At 46.2% G+C, this 20,887-nt stretch overlaps 13 non-coding genes across 13 annotated transcripts; all 13 read left to right on the top strand.

Annotated features, from left to right (window-relative positions):
* Window positions 1–1,423: 1,423 nt before the first annotated feature.
* Window positions 1,424–1,505, top strand: trnal-aag (transfer RNA leucine (anticodon AAG)). The gene has a single exon. It is a non-coding gene; the product is annotated as a tRNA-Leu (tRNA).
* Window positions 1,506–2,615: 1,110 nt separating this feature from the next.
* trnav-uac (transfer RNA valine (anticodon UAC)) lies at window positions 2,616–2,688 on the top strand. Its single transcript has one exon. It is a non-coding gene; the product is annotated as a tRNA-Val (tRNA).
* A 1,669-nt stretch (window positions 2,689–4,357) lies between these two features.
* trnal-aag (transfer RNA leucine (anticodon AAG)) lies at window positions 4,358–4,439 on the top strand. The gene has a single exon. It is a non-coding gene; the product is annotated as a tRNA-Leu (tRNA).
* Window positions 4,440–5,561: 1,122 nt separating this feature from the next.
* trnav-uac (transfer RNA valine (anticodon UAC)) lies at window positions 5,562–5,634 on the top strand. The gene has a single exon. It is a non-coding gene; the product is annotated as a tRNA-Val (tRNA).
* Window positions 5,635–7,303: 1,669 nt separating this feature from the next.
* trnal-aag (transfer RNA leucine (anticodon AAG)) lies at window positions 7,304–7,385 on the top strand. The gene has a single exon. It is a non-coding gene; the product is annotated as a tRNA-Leu (tRNA).
* Window positions 7,386–10,233: 2,848 nt separating this feature from the next.
* On the top strand, window positions 10,234–10,315 carry trnal-aag (transfer RNA leucine (anticodon AAG)). Its single transcript has one exon. It is a non-coding gene; the product is annotated as a tRNA-Leu (tRNA).
* Window positions 10,316–11,437: 1,122 nt separating this feature from the next.
* On the top strand, window positions 11,438–11,510 carry trnav-uac (transfer RNA valine (anticodon UAC)). The gene has a single exon. It is a non-coding gene; the product is annotated as a tRNA-Val (tRNA).
* A 1,669-nt stretch (window positions 11,511–13,179) lies between these two features.
* Window positions 13,180–13,261, top strand: trnal-aag (transfer RNA leucine (anticodon AAG)). The gene has a single exon. It is a non-coding gene; the product is annotated as a tRNA-Leu (tRNA).
* A 1,122-nt stretch (window positions 13,262–14,383) lies between these two features.
* On the top strand, window positions 14,384–14,456 carry trnav-uac (transfer RNA valine (anticodon UAC)). Its single transcript has one exon. It is a non-coding gene; the product is annotated as a tRNA-Val (tRNA).
* A 1,669-nt stretch (window positions 14,457–16,125) lies between these two features.
* Window positions 16,126–16,207, top strand: trnah-aug (transfer RNA histidin (anticodon AUG)). Its single transcript has one exon. It is a non-coding gene; the product is annotated as a tRNA-His (tRNA).
* Window positions 16,208–17,329: 1,122 nt separating this feature from the next.
* Window positions 17,330–17,402, top strand: trnav-uac (transfer RNA valine (anticodon UAC)). The gene has a single exon. It is a non-coding gene; the product is annotated as a tRNA-Val (tRNA).
* Window positions 17,403–19,061: 1,659 nt separating this feature from the next.
* On the top strand, window positions 19,062–19,143 carry trnal-aag (transfer RNA leucine (anticodon AAG)). Its single transcript has one exon. It is a non-coding gene; the product is annotated as a tRNA-Leu (tRNA).
* Window positions 19,144–20,265: 1,122 nt separating this feature from the next.
* trnav-uac (transfer RNA valine (anticodon UAC)) lies at window positions 20,266–20,338 on the top strand. Its single transcript has one exon. It is a non-coding gene; the product is annotated as a tRNA-Val (tRNA).
* Window positions 20,339–20,887: the final 549 nt, after the last annotated feature.

A 20,887-nucleotide genomic window follows, 5' to 3' on the forward strand; every position in this document is an offset into this window, starting at 1 on the left:
TACCGCATTCGCATTCCTTGCGCAGGCGGCCCGGTTCAAAGACAGGGAAGAAGCTGATGTGCTGGTGTCACAGTGCACCACGGATTCCTCAACTAGTCTGTCTGTCAAATGTATCCCAAAGTCGTCTCTGAAAGACCTCATTTGGAAGGTGTCTGTCGTTATTCAACGTGCGAGAATTGGCACCAGAGGTCCTGAATCATGTTTTGGAGCAGTTCGCACGTTAGTGGCTCATTCAATCAGCAACAGCAATGAAAAAAATTACACTCTCAGAGGAACCTCTGGACCTGTGCTTTCATAGCGTCGCTAGTATTAAGGTGCGCCCCGAGATCTAAGCCACGTTGGAACTGAAACGGAGGAATCGACAGAGAGGCGACAGAATGACATCGCATCCATTTGGTTTTCTTTACATCACTGACGAGCAGGAAAATGGAAACGGGGAGGGCGAGTGGGGAAGTGAGGCAGTTGCAGCTCTGGAGAACGTCCTTCTTTGTGATTCACTCAGCAACCAGAGACGTGACGGTGACTCAGGCGTGAGAGCTCTTCACATCGTGAACAAAAAGCAATCAAGGGCAGTTAGCACCTCTTCCGGAGTGGGGGTGGGGTGAGGTAATTACCTTCTGACTTCTGTTACTATGTTCAGAAACTGCCTTTTGGATTGAGGTGAACAGAAACTGCATTTCTAAAAAGCACCATGGAACTTGTTAAACTTTATTGAGTCGCGCTTTTTCATCGATTCACACACAGGTTTCCAACTCTTTTGGTATCGATGAGGCTCATGTCCAGGTGTGATAATCTCTGCAGCAAATTGCACGGTTAAGGTAAAAGGCAAGGAAAGTGACATCTCGAACCGGCCCCGAGGTCAGACCTTCCTCACAATGTAATCTGTCGTTCTCGGATTGTAATGCTACCTCCGGTTTTAGGGTGGAACATTCTTTGGGAACCTTATTCTGCAAAACAGACACAGTGACTGAAACTATGCTGCACGGTATGATTTGGGACACGGCCTGCTCAGCTTTGTGCATTTTCCCTGTAGTCCGGTGTGTTTCATGTTCCGTGTAAACGTGAAAGTTGTCCTGTTTCGAGCAATGGGTGAAATCATTTAGCAAAGCAAGAATCGAAATTGCAGTAATGTCAAGTAGCTCATGGTAATTTGACCCAATCATAACCGATCATATATTCTCACGCACTCACAGATACATTTGTAGCTGAATCCAGTCTGAGAAGATAGACTCAGTTTACCAGTGATTTTTGTCTGGATTGATGGGCTATCGTTAACTGCTGAGAAATTGATATTGTAGACGGGCACATCCCAGCAGCTGTGCGAGTCGGAGAGGGATCATTCAACCCTTTTCACGTCAGTTTGAATCTGTTGTTATGCAGGAACACAATTGGAAGTGCAAGAAAATGGACTCGCGGGCGTGCTGGTAGTGTGGCCGAGCGGTCTAAGGCGCTGGATTAAGGCTCCAGACTCGATAGAGGCGTGGGTTCGAATCCCACCGCTGCCATTTCTGCTGAACAGCTCCAACGGAACAGCTGGTTTAAATGCTGCCTCATTTCTGTTTAAAACAGAAGAAAAATGAGTTTGCTTCCCGGGGAATTGACTGCGGTGTGGAAAAGTGCCGAATTTTCCAAAGTGTCTGTGCTGTCGTGATCGTGTTCGCTTCCCGCACGGAAAATCGCCAGCAGCTCTACTGTTGCTTTCTGTTCCAGGCAAGTTGAGCTTTTACTGGAACCGAATGGAGACTGTTATTTCATCGTTGTTGCGAAACAGAGTCCTACGGTGACTCGACTCGTCGTTATTTGGTTTTCTGGCCAATGAGAAAATCGTTCCAATGTATTTCGATGTCATATGTTATTGAATTTCTCCCACTTCAGTCATTTCCGTCCTGGAGACATCAGAAGGGAAAGGTAATCTAATCGAGACTGTGATTGGTGAAATTCACTTTTTATGGCCCATTCTTATTATGTTCTTTCTTTGTCTCTTTGCAGCATTGTCTGGGAAGTGGTGGTGCACTCAGGCTCCAGTATGTTTGAAAGAGTAGTTTGGAATTGCCCTGTTGTTAGTTGTGTGATTACTGTATGGCTCATGCCCCCGGACTGTCTCACATTTAGCATTCATGCTCGCTGTGTCTGAAAATGCATTTGGTTTTCCAGTTTTGTTTGTGTTCCGTGTTAAATGCTTTCTGTTTTGCGATTCGCTCAATACATTACGAATTAACAGGGTTTCTGAGGTAACTTCCAGCTGAGAATCTGGGAAACTTTCACGGAGTATGGTCAGTCGGAGCAAAAGTAAGGAAGTCGTACGTTTCTGCAGTGTTTCACAATGCTACCTTTCCCGTGAGCAGTCGAACAGACTAAATGATTTTGCCACAGACTGCGACGGTAAGCTCCGCAAAAACGTAATTCTTTAAAGCAGGTGTAAGCAACACAACGTTATTGGGGTACACCGCGTGGAAACAGACACTTCGGTGTATCTCGTCCATGCTCACCACATCGCCAAAATTAAACAAGTCCCATTAAACAACGAGCTAACGGAAACAGAAAGGTGAAAGGGAGAATGGCTTCAACTTTCAGTGCTGGATGCCACTGAGCTGCAGCGGGGGCGACCGAGGCTTGTTTCTGTAGTGTAGTGGTCATCACGTTCGCCTTACACGCGAAAGGTCCCCAGTTCGAAACTGGGCAGAAACTGCTTTGCTCTTCAACCGCAGCCTTTGACATCGACAAGAACGGAGCTTTCTTGCTTGCTTTCCCATCTGCAAACCTGCTTTCGAGTTTGCTTGAACAAATCTTCTCTCGTAGTGCAATGCAATGCAATGCAATTCCATTTAATTACTGTGCAAAGCATTGTAAAGTTTTTCTCCAACCTGTTTCCTATCATATGCCATTCTGTTTGAGAGTGTCGTTACCCCCTTCTGATCCTTCCACGAAAAGCATTACCGCATTCGCATTCCTTGCGCAGGCGGCCCGGTTCAAAGACAGGGAAGAAGCTGATGTGCTGGTGTCACAGTGCACCACGGATTCCTCAACTAGTCTGTCTGTCAAATGTATCCCAAAGTCGTCTCTGAAAGACCTCATTTGGAAGGTGTCTGTCGTTATTCAACGTGCGAGAATTGGCACCAGAGGTCCTGAATCATGTTTTGGAGCAGTTCGCACGTTAGTGGCTCATTCAATCAGCAACAGCAATGAAAAAAATTACACTCTCAGAGGAACCTCTGGACCTGTGCTTTCATAGCGTCGCTAGTATTAAGGTGCGCCCCGAGATCTAAGCCACGTTGGAACTGAAACGGAGGAATCGACAGAGAGGCGACAGAATGACATCGCATCCATTTGGTTTTCTTTACATCACTGACGAGCAGGAAAATGGAAACGGGGAGGGCGAGTGGGGAAGTGAGGCAGTTGCAGCTCTGGAGAACGTCCTTCTTTGTGATTCACTCAGCAACCAGAGACGTGACGGTGACTCAGGCGTGAGAGCTCTTCACATCGTGAACAAAAAGCAATCAAGGGCAGTTAGCACCTCTTCCGGAGTGGGGGTGGGGTGAGGTAATTACCTTCTGACTTCTGTTACTATGTTCAGAAACTGCCTTTTGGATTGAGGTGAACAGAAACTGCATTTCTAAAAAGCACCATGGAACTTGTTAAACTTTATTGAGTCGCGCTTTTTCATCGATTCACACACAGGTTTCCAACTCTTTTGGTATCGATGAGGCTCATGTCCAGGTGTGATAATCTCTGCAGCAAATTGCACGGTTAAGGTAAAAGGCAAGGAAAGTGACATCTCGAACCGGCCCCGAGGTCAGACCTTCCTCACAATGTAATCTGTCGTTCTCGGATTGTAATGCTACCTCCGGTTTTAGGGTGGAACATTCTTTGGGAACCTTATTCTGCAAAACAGACACAGTGACTGAAACTATGCTGCACGGTATGATTTGGGACACGGCCTGCTCAGCTTTGTGCATTTTCCCTGTAGTCCGGTGTGTTTCATGTTCCGTGTAAACGTGAAAGTTGTCCTGTTTCGAGCAATGGGTGAAATCATTTAGCAAAGCAAGAATCGAAATTGCAGTAATGTCAAGTAGCTCATGGTAATTTGACCCAATCATAACCGATCATATATTCTCACGCACTCACAGATACATTTGTAGCTGAATCCAGTCTGAGAAGATAGACTCAGTTTACCAGTGATTTTTGTCTGGATTGATGGGCTATCGTTAACTGCTGAGAAATTGATATTGTAGACGGGCACATCCCAGCAGCTGTGCGAGTCGGAGAGGGATCATTCAACCCTTTTCACGTCAGTTTGAATCTGTTGTTATGCAGGAACACAATTGGAAGTGCAAGAAAATGGACTCGCGGGCGTGCTGGTAGTGTGGCCGAGCGGTCTAAGGCGCTGGATTAAGGCTCCAGACTCGATAGAGGCGTGGGTTCGAATCCCACCGCTGCCATTTCTGCTGAACAGCTCCAACGGAACAGCTGGTTTAAATGCTGCTTCAATCCCTGCCTCATTTCTGTTTAAAACAGAAGAAAAATGAGTTTGCTTCCCGGGGAATTGACTGCGGTGTGGAAAAGTGCCGAATTTTCCAAAGTGTCTGTGCTGTCGTGATCGTGTTCGCTTCCCGCACGGAAAATCGCCAGCAGCTCTACTGTTGCTTTCTGTTCCAGGCAAGTTGAGCTTTTACTGGAACCGAATGGAGACTGTTATTTCATCGTTGTTGCGAAACAGAGTCCTACGGTGACTCGACTCGTCGTTATTTGGTTTTCTGGCCAATGAGAAAATCGTTCCAATGTATTTCGATGTCATATGTTATTGAATTTCTCCCACTTCAGTCATTTCCGTCCTGGAGACATCGGAAGGGAAAGGTAATCTAATCGAGACTGTGATTGGTGAAATTCACTTTTTATGGCCCATTCTTATTATGTTCTTTCTTTGTCTCTTTGCAGCATTGTCTGGGAAGTGGTGGTGCACTCAGGCTCCAGTATGTTTGAAAGAGTAGTTTGGAATTGCCCTGTTGTTAGTTGTGTGATTACTGTATGGCTCATGCCCCCGGACTGTCTCACATTTAGCATTCATGCTCGCTGTGTCTGAAAATGCATTTGGTTTTCCAGTTTTGTTTGTGTTCCGTGTTAAATGCTTTCTGTTTTGCGATTCGCTCAATACATTACGAATTAACAGGGTTTCTGAGGTAACTTCCAGCTGAGAATCTGGGAAACTTTCACGGAGTATGGTCAGTCGGAGCAAAAGTAAGGAAGTCGTACGTTTCTGCAGTGTTTCACAATGCTACCTTTCCCGTGAGCAGTCGAACAGACTAAATGATTTTGCCACAGACTGCGACGGTAAGCTCCGCAAAAACGTAATTCTTTAAAGCAGGTGTAAGCAACACAACGTTATTGGGGTACACCGCGTGGAAACAGACACTTCGGTGTATCTCGTCCATGCTCACCACATCGCCAAAATTAAACAAGTCCCATTAAACAACGAGCTAACGGAAACAGAAAGGTGAAAGGTAGAATGGCTTCAACTTTCAGTGCTGGATGCCACTGAGCTGCAGCGGGGGCGACCGAGGCTTGTTTCTGTAGTGTAGTGGTCATCACGTTCGCCTTACACGCGAAAGGTCCCCAGTTCGAAACTGGGCAGAAACTGCTCTGCTCTTCAACCGCAGCCTTTGACATCGACAAGAACGGAGCTTTCTTGCTTGCTTTCCCATCTGCAAACCTGCTTTCGAGTTTGCTTGAACAAATCTTCTCTCGTAGTGCAATGCAATGCAATGCAATTCCATTTAATTACTGTGCAAAGCATTGTAAAGTTTTTCTCCAACCTGTTTCCTATCATATGCCATTCTGTTTGAGAGTGTCGTTACCCCCTTCTGATCCTTCCACGAAAAGCATTACCGCATTCGCATTCCTTGCGCAGGCGGCCCGGTTCAAAGACAGGGAAGAAGCTGATGTGCTGGTGTCACAGTGCACCACGGATTCCTCAACTAGTCTGTCTGTCAAATGTATCCCAAAGTCGTCTCTGAAAGACCTCATTTGGAAGGTGTCTGTCGTTATTCAACGTGCGAGAATTGGCACCAGAGGTCCTGAATCATGTTTTGGAGCAGTTCGCACGTTAGTGGCTCATTCAATCAGCAACAGCAATGAAAAAAATTACACTCTCAGAGGAACCTCTGGACCTGTGCTTTCATAGCGTCGCTAGTATTAAGGTGCGCCCCGAGATCTAAGCCACGTTGGAACTGAAACGGAGGAATCGACAGAGAGGCGACAGAATGACATCGCATCCATTTGGTTTTCTTTACATCACTGACGAGCAGGAAAATGGAAACGGGGAGGGCGAGTGGGGAAGTGAGGCAGTTGCAGCTCTGGAGAACGTCCTTCTTTGTGATTCACTCAGCAACCAGAGACGTGACGGTGACTCAGGCGTGAGAGCTCTTCACATCGTGAACAAAAAGCAATCAAGGGCAGTTAGCACCTCTTCCGGAGTGGGGGTGGGGTGAGGTAATTACCTTCTGACTTCTGTTACTATGTTCAGAAACTGCCTTTTGGATTGAGGTGAACAGAAACTGCATTTCTAAAAAGCACCATGGAACTTGTTAAACTTTATTGAGTCGCGCTTTTTCATCGATTCACACACAGGTTTCCAACTCTTTTGGTATCGATGAGGCTCATGTCCAGGTGTGATAATCTCTGCAGCAAATTGCACGGTTAAGGTAAAAGGCAAGGAAAGTGACATCTCGAACCGGCCCCGAGGTCAGACCTTCCTCACAATGTAATCTGTCGTTCTCGGATTGTAATGCTACCTCCGGTTTTAGGGTGGAACATTCTTTGGGAACCTTATTCTGCAAAACAGACACAGTGACTGAAACTATGCTGCACGGTATGATTTGGGACACGGCCTGCTCAGCTTTGTGCATTTTCCCTGTAGTCCGGTGTGTTTCATGTTCCGTGTAAACGTGAAAGTTGTCCTGTTTCGAGCAATGGGTGAAATCATTTAGCAAAGCAAGAATCGAAATTGCAGTAATGTCAAGTAGCTCATGGTAATTTGACCCAATCATAACCGATCATATATTCCCACGCACTCACAGATACATTTGTAGCTGAATCCAGTCTGAGAAGATAGACTCAGTTTACCAGTGATTTTTGTCTGGATTGATGGGCTATCGTTAACTGCTGAGAAATTGATATTGTAGACGGGCACATCCCAGCAGCTGTGCGAGTCGGAGAGGGATCATTCAACCCTTTTCACGTCAGTTTGAATCTGTTGTTATGCAGGAACACAATTGGAAGTGCAAGAAAATGGACTCGCGGGCGTGCTGGTAGTGTGGCCGAGCGGTCTAAGGCGCTGGATTAAGGCTCCAGACTCGATAGAGGCGTGGGTTCGAATCCCACCGCTGCCATTTCTGCTGAACAGCTCCAACGGAACAGCTGGTTTAAATGCTGCTTCAATCCCTGCCTCATTTCTGTTTAAAAGAGAAGAAAAATGAGTTTGCTTCCCGGGGAATTGACTGCGGTGTGGAAAAGTGCCGAATTTTCCAAAGTGTCTGTGCTGTCGTGATCGTGTTCGCTTCCCGCACGGAAAATCGCCAGCAGCTCTACTGTTGCTTTCTGTTCCAGGCAAGTTGAGCTTTTACTGGAACCGAATGGAGACTGTTATTTCATCGTTGTTGCGAAACAGAGTCCTACGGTGACTCGACTCGTCGTTATTTGGTTTTCTGGCCAATGAGAAAATCGTTCCAATGTATTTCGATGTCATATGTTATTGAATTTCTCCCACTTCAGTCATTTCCGTCCTGGAGACATCGGAAGGGAAAGGTAATCTAATCGAGACTGTGATTGGTGAAATTCACTTTTTATGGCCCATTCTTATTATGTTCTTTCTTTGTCTCTTTGCAGCATTGTCTGGGAAGTGGTGGTGCACTCAGGCTCCAGTATGTTTGAAAGAGTAGTTTGGAATTGCCCTGTTGTTAGTTGTGTGATTACTGTATGGCTCATGCCCCCGGACTGTCTCACATTTAGCATTCATGCTCGCTGTGTCTGAAAATGCATTTGGTTTTCCAGTTTTGTTTGTGTTCCGTGTTAAATGCTTTCTGTTTTGCGATTCGCTCAATACATTACGAATTAACAGGGTTTCTGAGGTAACTTCCAGCTGAGAATCTGGGAAACTTTCACGGAGTATGGTCAGTCGGAGCAAAAGTAAGGAAGTCGTACGTTTCTGCAGTGTTTCACAATGCTACCTTTCCCGTGAGCAGTCGAACAGACTAAATGATTTTGCCACAGACTGCGACGGTAAGCTCCGCAAAAACGTAATTCTTTAAAGCAGGTGTAAGCAACACAACGTTATTGGGGTACACCGCGTGGAAACAGACACTTCGGTGTATCTCGTCCATGCTCACCACATCGCCAAAATTAAACAAGTCCCATTAAACAACGAGCTAACGGAAACAGAAAGGTGAAAGGTAGAATGGCTTCAACTTTCAGTGCTGGATGCCACTGAGCTGCAGCGGGGGCGACCGAGGCTTGTTTCTGTAGTGTAGTGGTCATCACGTTCGCCTTACACGCGAAAGGTCCCCAGTTCGAAACTGCTCTGCTCTTCAACCGCAGCCTTTGACATCGACAAGAACGGAGCTTTCTTGCTTGCTTTCCCATCTGCAAACCTGCTTTCGAGTTTGCTTGAACAAATCTTCTCTCGTAGTGCAATGCAATGCAATTCCATTTAATTACTGTGCAAAGCATTGTAAAGTTTTTCTCCAACCTGTTTCCTATCATATGCCATTCTGTTTGAGAGTGTCGTTACCCCCTTCTGATCCTTCCACGAAAAGCATTACCGCATTCGCATTCCTTGCGCAGGCGGCCCGGTTCAAAGACAGGGAAGAAGCTGATGTGCTGGTGTCACAGTGCACCACGGATTCCTCAACTAGTCTGTCTGTCAAATGTATCCCAAAGTCGTCTCTGAAAGACCTCATTTGGAAGGTGTCTGTCGTTATTCAACGTGCGAGAATTGGCACCAGAGGTCCTGAATCATGTTTTGGAGCAGTTCGCACGTTAGTGGCTCATTCAATCAGCAACAGCAATGAAAAAAATTACACTCTCAGAGGAACCTCTGGACCTGTGCTTTCATAGCGTCGCTAGTATTAAGGTGCGCCCCGAGATCTAAGCCACGTTGGAACTGAAACGGAGGAATCGACAGAGAGGCGACAGAATGACATCGCATCCATTTGGTTTTCTTTACATCACTGACGAGCAGGAAAATGGAAACGGGGAGGGCGAGTGGGGAAGTGAGGCAGTTGCAGCTCTGGAGAACGTCCTTCTTTGTGATTCACTCAGCAACCAGAGACGTGACGGTGACTCAGGCGTGAGAGCTCTTCACATCGTGAACAAAAAGCAATCAAGGGCAGTTAGCACCTCTTCCGGAGTGGGGGTGGGGTGAGGTAATTACCTTCTGACTTCTGTTACTATGTTGAGAAACTGCCTTTTGGATTGAGGTGAACAGAAACTGCATTTCTAAAAAGCACCATGGAACTTGTTAAACTTTATTGAGTCGCGCTTTTTCATCGATTCACACACAGGTTTCCAACTCTTTTGGTATCGATGAGGCTCATGCCCAGGTGGGATAATCTCTGCAGCAAATTGCACGGTTAAGGTAAAAGGCAAGGAAAGTGACATCTCGAACCGGCCCCGAGGTCAGACCTTCCTCACAATGCAATCTGTCGTTCTCGGATTGTAATGCTACCTCCGGTTTTAGGGTGGAACATTCTTTGGGAACCTTATTCTGCAAAACAGACACAGTGACTGAAACTATGCTGCACGGTATGATTTGGGACACGGCCTGCTCAGCTTTGTGCATTTTCCCTGTAGTCCGGTGTGTTTCATGTTCCGTGTAAACGTGAAAGTTGTCCTGTTTCGAGCAATGGGTGAAATCATTTAGCAAAGCAAGAATCGAAATTGCAGTAATGTCAAGTAGCTCATGGTAATTTGACCCAATCATAACCGATCATATATTCCCACGCACTCACAGATACATTTGTAGCTGAATCCAGTCTGAGAAGATAGACTCAGTTTACCAGTGATTTTTGTCTGGATTGATGGGCTATCGTTAACTGCTGAGAAATTGATATTGTAGACGGGCACATCCCAGCAGCTGTGCGAGTCGGAGAGGGATCATTCAACCCTTTTCACGTCAGTTTGAATCTGTTGTTATGCAGGAACACAATTGGAAGTGCAAGAAAATGGACTCGCGGGCGTGCTGGTAGTGTGGCCGAGCGGTCTAAGGCGCTGGATTAAGGCTCCAGACTCGATAGAGGCGTGGGTTCGAATCCCACCGCTGCCATTTCTGCTGAACAGCTCCAACGGAACAGCTGGTTTAAATGCTGCTTCAATCCCTGCCTCATTTCTGTTTAAAACAGAAGGAAAATGAGTTTGCTTCCCGGGGAATTGACTGCGGTGTGGAAAAGTGCCGAATTTTCCAAAGTGTCTGTGCTGTCGTGATCGTGTTCGCTTCCCGCACGGAAAATCGCCAGCAGCTCTACTGTTGCTTTCTGTTCCAGGCAAGTTGAGCTTTTACTGGAACCGAATGGAGACTGTTATTTCATCGTTGTTGCGAAACAGAGTCCTACGGTGACTCGACTCGTCGTTATTTGGTTTTCTGGCCAATGAGAAAATCGTTCCAATGTATTTCGATGTCATATGTTATTGAATTTCTCCCACTTCAGTCATTTCCGTCCTGGAGACATCGGAAGGGAAAGGTAATCTAATCGAGACTGTGATTGGTGAAATTCACTTTTTATGGCCCATTCTTATTATGTTCTTTCTTTGTCTCTTTGCAGCATTGTCTGGGAAGTGGTGGTGCACTCAGGCTCCAGTATGTTTGAAAGAGTAGTTTGGAATTGCCCTGTTGTTAGTTGTGTGATTACTGTATGGCTCATGCCCCCGGACTGTCTCACATTTAGCATTCATGCTCGCTATGTCTGAAAATGCATTTGGTTTTCCAGTTTTGTTTGTGTTCCGTGTTAAATGCTTTCTGTTTTGCGATTCGCTCAATACATTACGAATTAACAGGGTTTCTGAGGTAACTTCCAGCTGAGAATCTGGGAAACTTTCACGGAGTATGGTCAGTCGGAGCAAAAGTAAGGAAGTCGTACGTTTCTGCAGTGTTTCACAATGCTACCTTTCCCGTGAGCAGTCGAACAGACTAAATGATTTTGCCACAGACTGCGACGGTAAGCTCCGCAAAAACGTAATTCTTTAAAGCAGGTGTAAGCAACACAACGTTATTGGGGTACACCGCGTGGAAACAGACACTTCGGTGTATCTCGTCCATGCTCACCACATCGCCAAAATTAAACAAGTCCCATTAAACAACGAGCTAACGGAAACAGAAAGGTGAAAGGTAGAATGGCTTCAACTTTCAGTGCTGGATGCCACTGAGCTGCAGCGGGGGCGACCGAGGCTTGTTTCTGTAGTGTAGTGGTCATCACGTTCGCCTTACACGCGAAAGGTCCCCAGTTCGAAACTGGGCAGAAACTGCTCTGCTCTTCAACCGCAGCCTTTGACATCGACAAGAACGGAGCTTTCTTGCTTGCTTTCCCATCTGCAAACCTGCTTTCGAGTTTGCTTGAACAAATCTTCTCTCGTAGTGCAATGCAATGCAATGCAATTCCATTTAATTACTGTGCAAAGCATTGTAAAGTTTTTCTCCAACCTGTTTCCTATCATATGCCATTCTGTTTGAGAGTGTCGTTACCCCCTTCTGATCCTTCCACGAAAAGCATTACCGCATTCGCATTCCTTGCGCAGGCGGCCCGGTTCAAAGACAGGGAAGAAGCTGATGTGCTGGTGTCACAGTGCACCACGGATTCCTCAACTAGTCTGTCTGTCAAATGTATCCCAAAGTCGTCTCTGAAAGACCTCATTTGGAAGGTGTCTGTCGTTATTCAACGTGCGAGAATTGGCACCAGAGGTCCTGAATCATGTTTTGGAGCAGTTCGCACGTTAGTGGCTCATTCAATCAGCAACAGCAATGAAAAAAATTACACTCTCAGAGGAACCTCTGGACCTGTGCTTTCATAGCGTCGCTAGTATTAAGGTGCGCCCCGAGATCTAAGCCACGTTGGAACTGAAACGGAGGAATCGACAGAGAGGCGACAGAATGACATCGCATCCATTTGGTTTTCTTTACATCACTGACGAGCAGGAAAATGGAAACGGGGAGGGCGAGTGGGGAAGTGAGGCAGTTGCAGCTCTGGAGAACGTCCTTCTTTGTGATTCACTCAGCAACCAGAGACGTGACGGTGACTCAGGCGTGAGAGCTCTTCACATCGTGAACAAAAAGCAATCAAGGGCAGTTAGCACCTCTTCCGGAGTGGGGGTGGGGTGAGGTAATTACCTTCTGACTTCTGTTACTATGTTCAGAAACTGCCTTTTGGATTGAGGTGAACAGAAACTGCATTTCTAAAAAGCACCATGGAACTTGTTAAACTTTATTGAGTCGCGCTTTTTCATCGATTCACACACAGGTTTCCAACTCTTTTGGTATCGATGAGGCTCATGTCCAGGTGTGATAATCTCTGCAGCAAATTGCACGGTTAAGGTAAAAGGCAAGGAAAGTGACATCTCGAACCGGCCCCGAGGTCAGACCTTCCTCACAATGTAATCTGTCGTTCTCGGATTGTAATGCTACCTCCGGTTTTAGGGTGGAACATTCTTTGGGAACCTTATTCTGCAAAACAGACACAGTGACTGAAACTATGCTGCACGGTATGATTTGGGACACGGCCTGCTCAGCTTTGTGCATTTTCCCTGTAGTCCGGTGTGTTTCATGTTCCGTGTAAACGTGAAAGTTGTCCTGTTTCGAGCAATGGGTGAAATCATTTAGCAAAGCAAGAATCGAAATTGCAGTAATGTCAAGTAGCTCATGGTAATTTGACCCAATCATAACCGATCATATATTCCCACGCACTCACAGATACATTTGTAGCTGAATCCAGTCTGAGAAGATAGACTCAGTTTACCAGTGATTTTTGTCTGGATTGATGGGCTATCGTTAACTGCTGAGAAATTGATATTGTAGACGGGCACATCCCAGCAGCTGTGCGAGTCGGAGAGGGATCATTCAACCCTTTTCACGTCAGTTTGAATCTGTTGTTATGCAGGAACACAATTGGAAGTGCAAGAAAATGGACTCGCGGGCGTGCTGGTAGTGTGGCCGAGCGGTCTAAGGCGCTGGATTAAGGCTCCAAACTCGATAGAGGCGTGGGTTCGAATCCCACCGCTGCCATTTCTGCTGAACAGCTCCAACGGAACAGCTGGTTTAAATGCTGCTTCAATCCCTGCCTCATTTCTGTTTAAAACAGAAGAAAAATGAGTTTGCTTCCCGGGGAATTGACTGCGGTGTGGAAAAGTGCCGAATTTTCCAAAGTGTCTGTGCTGTCGTGATCGTGTTCGCTTCCCGCACGGAAAATCGCCAGCAGCTCTACTGTTGCTTTCTGTTCCAGGCAAGTTGAGCTTTTACTGGAACCGAATGGAGACTGTTATTTCATCGTTGTTGCGAAACAGAGTCCTACGGTGACTCGACTCGTCGTTATTTGGTTTTCTGGCCAATGAGAAAATCGTTCCAATGTATTTCGATGTCATATGTTATTGAATTTCTCCCACTTCAGTCATTTCCGTCCTGGAGACATCGGAAGGGAAAGGTAATCTAATCGAGACTGTGATTGGTGAAATTCACTTTTTATGGCCCATTCTTATTATGTTCTTTCTTTGTCTCTTTGCAGCATTGTCTGGGAAGTGGTGGTGCACTCAGGCTCCAGTATGTTTGAAAGAGTAGTTTGGAATTGCCCTGTTGTTAGTTGTGTGATTACTGTATGGCTCATGCCCCCGGACTGTCTCACATTTAGCATTCATGCTCGCTGTGTCTGAAAATGCATTTGGTTTTCCAGTTTTGTTTGTGTTCCGTGTTAAATGCTTTCTGTTTTGCGATTCGCTCAATACATTACGAATTAACAGGGTTTCTGAGGTAACTTCCAGCTGAGAATCTGGGAAACTTTCACGGAGTATGGTCAGTCGGAGCAAAAGTAAGGAAGTCGTACGTTTCTGCAGTGTTTCACAATGCTACCTTTCCCGTGAGCAGTCGAACAGACTAAATGATTTTGCCACAGACTGCGACGGTAAGCTCCGCAAAAACGTAATTCTTTAAAGCAGGTGTAAGCAACACAACGTTATTGGGGTACACCGCGTGGAAACAGACACTTCGGTGTATCTCGTCCATGCTCACCACATCGCCAAAATTAAACAAGTCCCATTAAACAACGAGCTAACGGAAACAGAAAGGTGAAAGGTAGAATGGCTTCAACTTTCAGTGCGGGATGCCACTGAGCTGCAGCGGGGGCGACCGAGGCTTGTTTCTGTAGTGTAGTGGTCATCACGTTCGCCTTACACGCGAAAGGTCCCCAGTTCGAAACTGGGCAGAAACTGCTCTGCTCTTCAACCGCAGCCTTTGACATCGACAAGAACGGAGCTTTCTTGCTTGCTTTCCCATCTGCAAACCTGCTTTCGAGTTTGCTTGAACAAATCTTCTCTCGTAGTGCAATGCAATGCAATGCAATTCCATTTAATTACTGTGCAAAGCATTGTAAAGTTTTTCTCCAACCTGTTTCCTATCATATGCCATTCTGTTTGAGAGTGTCGTTACCCCCTTCTGATCCTTCCACGAAAAGCATTACCGCATTCGCATTCCTTGCGCAGGCGGCCCGGTTCAAAGACAGGGAAGAAGCTGATGTGCTGGTGTCACAGTGCACCACGGATTCCTCAACTAGTCTGTCTGTCAAATGTATCCCAAAGTCGTCTCTGAAAGACCTCATTTGGAAGGTGTCTGTCGTTATTCAACGTGCGAGAATTGGCACCAGAGGTCCTGAATCATGTTTTGGAGCAGTTCGCACGTTAGTGGCTCATTCAATCAGCAACAGCAATGAAAAAAGTTACACTCTCAGAGGAACCTCTGGACCTGTGCTTTCATAGCGTCGCTAGTATTAAGGTGCGCCCCGAGATCTAAGCCACGTTGGAACTGAAACGGAGGAATCGACAGAGAGGCGACAGAATGACATCGCATCCATTTGATTTTCTTTACATCACTGACGAGCAGGAAAATGGAAACGGGGAGGGCGAGTGGGGAAGTGAGGCAGTTGCAGCTCTGGAGAACGTCCTTCTTTGTGATTCACTCAGCAACCAGAGACGTGACGGTGACTCAGGCGTGAGAGCTCTTCACATCGTGAACAAAAAGCAATCAAGGGCAGTTAGCACCTCTTCCGGAGTGGGGGTGGGGTGAGGTAATTACCTTCTGACTTCTGTTACTATGTTCAGAAACTGCCTTTTGGATTGAGGTGAACAGAAACTGCATTTCTAAAAAGCACCATGGAACTTGTTAAACTTTATTGAGTCGCGCTTTTTCATCGATTCACACACAGGTTTCCAACTCTTTTGGTATCGATGAGGCTCATGTCCAGGTGGGATAATCTCTGCAGCAAATTGCACGGTTAAGGTAAAAGGCAAGGAAAGTGACATCTCGAACCGGCCCCGAGGTCAGACCTTCCTCACAATGTAATCTGTCGTTCTCGGATTGTAATGCTACCTCCGGTTTTAGGGTGGAACATTCTTTGGGAACCTTATTCAGCAAAACAGACACAGTGACTGAAACTATGCTGCACGGTATGATTTGGGACACGGCCTGCTCAGCTTTGTGCATTTTCCCTGTAGTCCGGTGTGTTTCATGTTCCGTGTAAACGTGAAAGTTGTCCTGTTTCGAGCAATGGGTGAAATCATTTAGCAAAGCAAGAATCGAAATTGCAGTAATGTCAAGTAGCTCATGGTAATTTGACCCAATCATAACCGATCATATATTCCCACGCACTCACAGATACATTTGTAGCTGAATCCAGTCTGAGAAGATAGACTCAGTTTACCAGTGATTTTTGTCTGGATTGATGGGCTATCGTTAACTGCTGAGAAATTGATATTGTAGACGGGCACATCCCAGCAGCTGTGCGAGTCGGAGAGGGATCATTCAACCCTTTTCACGTCAGTTTGAATCTGTTGTTATGCAGGAACACAATTGGAAGTGCAAGAAAATGGACTCGCGGGCGTGCTGGTAGTGTGGCCGAGCGGTCTAAGGCGCTGGATTATGGCTCCAGACTCGATAGAGGCGTGGGTTCGAATTCCACCGCGGCCATTTCTGCTGAACAGCTCCAACGGAACAGCTGGTTTAAATGCTGCTTCAATCCCTGCCTCATTTCTGTTTAAAACAGAAGAAAAATGAGTTTGCTTCCCGGGGAATTGACTGCGGTGTGGAAAAGTGCCGAATTTTCCAAAGTGTCTGTGCTGTCGTGATCGTGTTCGCTTCCCGCACGGAAAATCGCCAGCAGCTCTACTGTTGCTTTCTGTTCCAGGCAAGTTGAGCTTTTACTGGAACCGAATGGAGACTGTTATTTCATCGTTGTTGCGAAACAGAGTCCTACGGTGACTCGACTCGTCGTTATTTGGTTTTCTGGCCAATGAGAAAATCGTTCCAATGTATTTCGATGTCATATGTTATTGAATTTCTCCCACTTCAGTCATTTCCGTCCTGGAGACATCGGAAGGGAAAGGTAATCTAATCGAGACTGTGATTGGTGAAATTCACTTTTTATGGCCCATTCTTATTATGTTCTTTCTTTGTCTCTTTGCAGCATTGTCTGGGAAGTGGTGGTGCACTCAGGCTCCAGTATGTTTGAAAGAGTAGTTTGGAATTGCCCTGTTGTTAGTTGTGTGATTACTGTATGGCTCATGCCCCCGGACTGTCTCACATTTAGCATTCATGCTCGCTGTGTCTGAAAATGCATTTGGTTTTCCAGTTTTGTTTGTGTTCCGTGTTAAATGCTTTCTGTTTTGCGATTCGCTCAATACATTACGAATTGACAGGGTTTCTGAGGTAACTTCCAGCTGAGAATCTGGGAAACTTTCACGGAGTATGGTCAGTCGGAGCAAAAGTAAGGAAGTCGTACGTTTCTGCAGTGTTTCACAATGCTACCTTTCCCGTGAGCAGTCGAACAGACTAAATGATTTTGCCACAGACTGCGACGGTAAGCTCCGCAAAAACGTAATTCTTTAAAGCAGGTGTAAGCAACACAACGTTATTGGGGTACACCGCGTGGAAACAGACACTTCGGTGTATCTCGTCCATGCTCACCACATCGCCAAAATTAAACAAGTCCCATTAAACAACGAGCTAACGGAAACAGAAAGGTGAAAGGGAGAATGGCTTCAACTTTCAGTGCTGGATGCCACTGAGCTGCAGCGGGGGCGACCGAGGCTTGTTTCTGTAGTGTAGTGGTCATCACGTTCGCCTTACACGCGAAAGGTCCCCAGTTCGAAACTGGGCAGAAACTGCTCTGCTCTTCAACCGCAGCCTTTGACATCGACAAGAACGGAGCTTTCTTGCTTGCTTTCCCATCTGCAAACCTGCTTTCGAGTTTGCTTGAACAAATCTTCTCTCGTAGTGCAATGCAATTCCATTTAATTACTGTGCAAAGCATTGTAAAGTTTTTCTCCAACCTGTTTCCTATCATATGCCATTCTGTTTGAGAGTGTCGTTACCCCCTTCTGATCCTTCCACGAAAAGCATTACCGCATTCGCATTCCTTGCGCAGGCGGCCCGGTTCAAAGACAGGGAAGAAGCTGATGTGCTGGTGTCACAGTGCACCACGGATTCCTCAACTAGTCTGTCTGTCAAATGTATCCCAAAGTCGTCTCTGAAAGACCTCATTTGGAAGGTGTCTGTCGTTATTCAACGTGCGAGAATTGGCACCAGAGGTCCTGAATCATGTTTTGGAGCAGTTCGCACGTTAGTGGCTCATTCAATCAGCAACAGCAATGAAAAAAATTACACTCTCAGAGGAACCTCTGGACCTGTGCTTTCATAGCGTCGCTAGTATTAAGGTGCGCCCCGAGATCTAAGCCACGTTGGAACTGAAACGGAGGAATCGACAGAGAGGCGACAGAATGACATCGCATCCATTTGGTTTTCTTTACATCACTGACGAGCAGGAAAATGGAAACGGGGAGGGCGAGTGGGGAAGTGAGGCAGTTGCAGCTCTGGAGAACGTCCTTCTTTGTGATTCACTCAGCAACCAGAGACGTGACGGTGACTCAGGCGTGAGAGCTCTTCACATCGTGAACAAAAAGCAATCAAGGGCAGTTAGCACCTCTTCCGGAGTGGGGGTGGGGTGAGGTAATTACCTTCTGACTTCTGTTACTATGTTCAGAAACTGCCTTTTGGATTGAGGTGAACAGAAACTGCATTTCTAAAAAGCACCATGGAACTTGTTAAACTTTATTGAGTCGCGCTTTTTCATCGATTCACACACAGGTTTCCAACTCTTTTGGTATCGATGAGGCTCATGTCCAGGTGTGATAATCTCTGCAGCAAATTGCACGGTTAAGGTAAAAGGCAAGGAAAGTGACATCTCGAACCGGCCCCGAGGTCAGACCTTCCTCACAATGTAATCTGTCGTTCTCGGATTGTAATGCTACCTCCGGTTTTAGGGTGGAACATTCTTTGGGAACCTTATTCTGCAAAACAGACACAGTGACTGAAACTATGCTGCACGGTATGATTTGGGACACGGCCTGCTCAGCTTTGTGCATTTTCCCTGTAGTCCGGTGTGTTTCATGTTCCGTGTAAACGTGAAAGTTGTCCTGTTTCGAGCAATGGGTGAAATCATTTAGCAAAGCAAGAATCGAAATTGCAGTAATGTCAAGTAGCTCATGGTAATTTGACCCAATCATAACCGATCATATATTCCCACGCACTCACAGATACATTTGTAGCTGAATCCAGTCTGAGAAGATAGACTCAGTTTACCAGTGATTTTTGTCTGGATTGATGGGCTATCGTTAACTGCTGAGAAATTGATATTGTAGACGGGCACATCCCAGCAGCTGTGCGAGTCGGAGAGGGATCATTCAACCCTTTTCACGTCAGTTTGAATCTGTTGTTATGCAGGAACACAATTGGAAGTGCAAGAAAATGGACTCGCGTGCGTGCTGGTAGTGTGGCCGAGCGGTCTAAGGCGCTGGATTAAGGCTCCAGACTCGATAGAGGCGTGGGTTCGAATCCCACCGCTGCCATTTCAGCTGAACAGCTCCAACGGAACAGCTGGTTTAAATGCTGCTTCAATCCCTGCCTCATTTCTGTTTAAAACAGAAGGAAAATGAGTTTGCTTCCCGGGGAATTGACTGCGGTGTGGAAAAGTGCCGAATTTTCCAAAGTGTCTGTGCTGTCGTGATCGTGTTCGCTTCCCGCACGGAAAATCGCCAGCAGCTCTACTGTTGCTTTCTGTTCCAGGCAAGTTGAGCTTTTACTGGAACCGAATGGAGACTGTTATTTCATCGTTGTTGCGAAACAGAGTCCTACGGTGACTCGACTCGTCGTTATTTGGTTTTCTGGCCAATGAGAAAATCGTTCCAATGTATTTCGATGTCATATGTTATTGAATTTCTCCCACTTCAGTCATTTCCGTCCTGGAGACATCGGAAGGGAAAGGTAATCTAATCGAGACTGTGATTGGTGAAATTCACTTTTTATGGCCCATTCTTATTATGTTCTTTCTTTGTCTCTTTGCAGCATTGTCTGGGAAGTGGTGGTGCACTCAGGCTCCAGTATGTTTGAAAGAGTAGTTTGGAATTGCCCTGTTGTTAGTTGTGTGATTACTGTATGGCTCATGCCCCCGGACTGTCTCACATTTAGCATTCATGCTCGCTATGTCTGAAAATGCATTTGGTTTTCCAGTTTTGTTTGTGTTCCGTGTTAAATGCTTTCTGTTTTGCGATTCGCTCAATACATTACGAATTAACAGGGTTTCTGAGGTAACTTCCAGCTGAGAATCTGGGAAACTTTCACGGAGTATGGTCAGTCGGAGCAAAAGTAAGGAAGTCGTACGTTTCTGCAGTGTTTCACAATGCTACCTTTCCCGTGAGCAGTCGAACAGACTAAATGATTTTGCCACAGACTGCGACGGTAAGCTCCGCAAAAACGTAATTCTTTAAAGCAGGTGTAAGCAACACAACGTTATTGGGGTACACCGCGTGGAAACAGACACTTCGGTGTATCTCGTCCATGCTCACCACATCGCCAAAATTAAACAAGTCCCATTAAACAACGAGCTAACGGAAACAGAAAGGTGAAAGGTAGAATGGCTTCAACTTTCAGTGCTGGATGCCACTGAGCTGCAGCGGGGGCGACCGAGGCTTGTTTCTGTAGTGTAGTGGTCATCACGTTCGCCTTACACGCGAAAGGTCCCCAGTTCGAAACTGGGCAGAAACTGCTCTGCTCTTCAACCGCAGCCTTTGACATCGACAAGAACGGAGCTTTCTTGCTTGCTTTCCCATCTGCAAACCTGCTTTCGAGTTTGCTTGAACAAATCTTCTCTCGTAGTGCAATGCAATGCAATGCAATTCCATTTAATTACTGTGCAAAGCATTGTAAAGTTTTTCTCCAACCTGTTTCCTATCATATGCCATTCTGTTTGAGAGTGTCGTTACCCCCTTCTGATCCTTCCACGAAAAGCATTACCGCATTCGCATTCCTTGCGCAGGCGGCCCGGTTCAAAGACAGGGAAGAAGCTGATGTGCTGGTGTCACAGTGCACCACGGATTCCTCAACTAGTCTGTCTGTCAAATGTATCCCAAAGTCGTCTCTGAAATACCTCATTTGGAAGGTGTCTGTCGTTATTCAACGTGCGAGAATTGGCACCAGAGGTCCTGAATCATGTTTTGGAGCAGTTCGCACGTTAGTGGCTCATTCAATCAGCAACAGCAATGAAAAAAATTACACTCTCAGAGGAACCTCTGGACCTGTGCTTTCATAGCGTCG

Source organism: Chiloscyllium punctatum, chromosome 18 (assembly GCF_047496795.1).
Source record: "Chiloscyllium punctatum isolate Juve2018m chromosome 18, sChiPun1.3, whole genome shotgun sequence".
NCBI classification, from domain to species: Eukaryota; Metazoa; Chordata; class Chondrichthyes; order Orectolobiformes; family Hemiscylliidae; genus Chiloscyllium; species Chiloscyllium punctatum.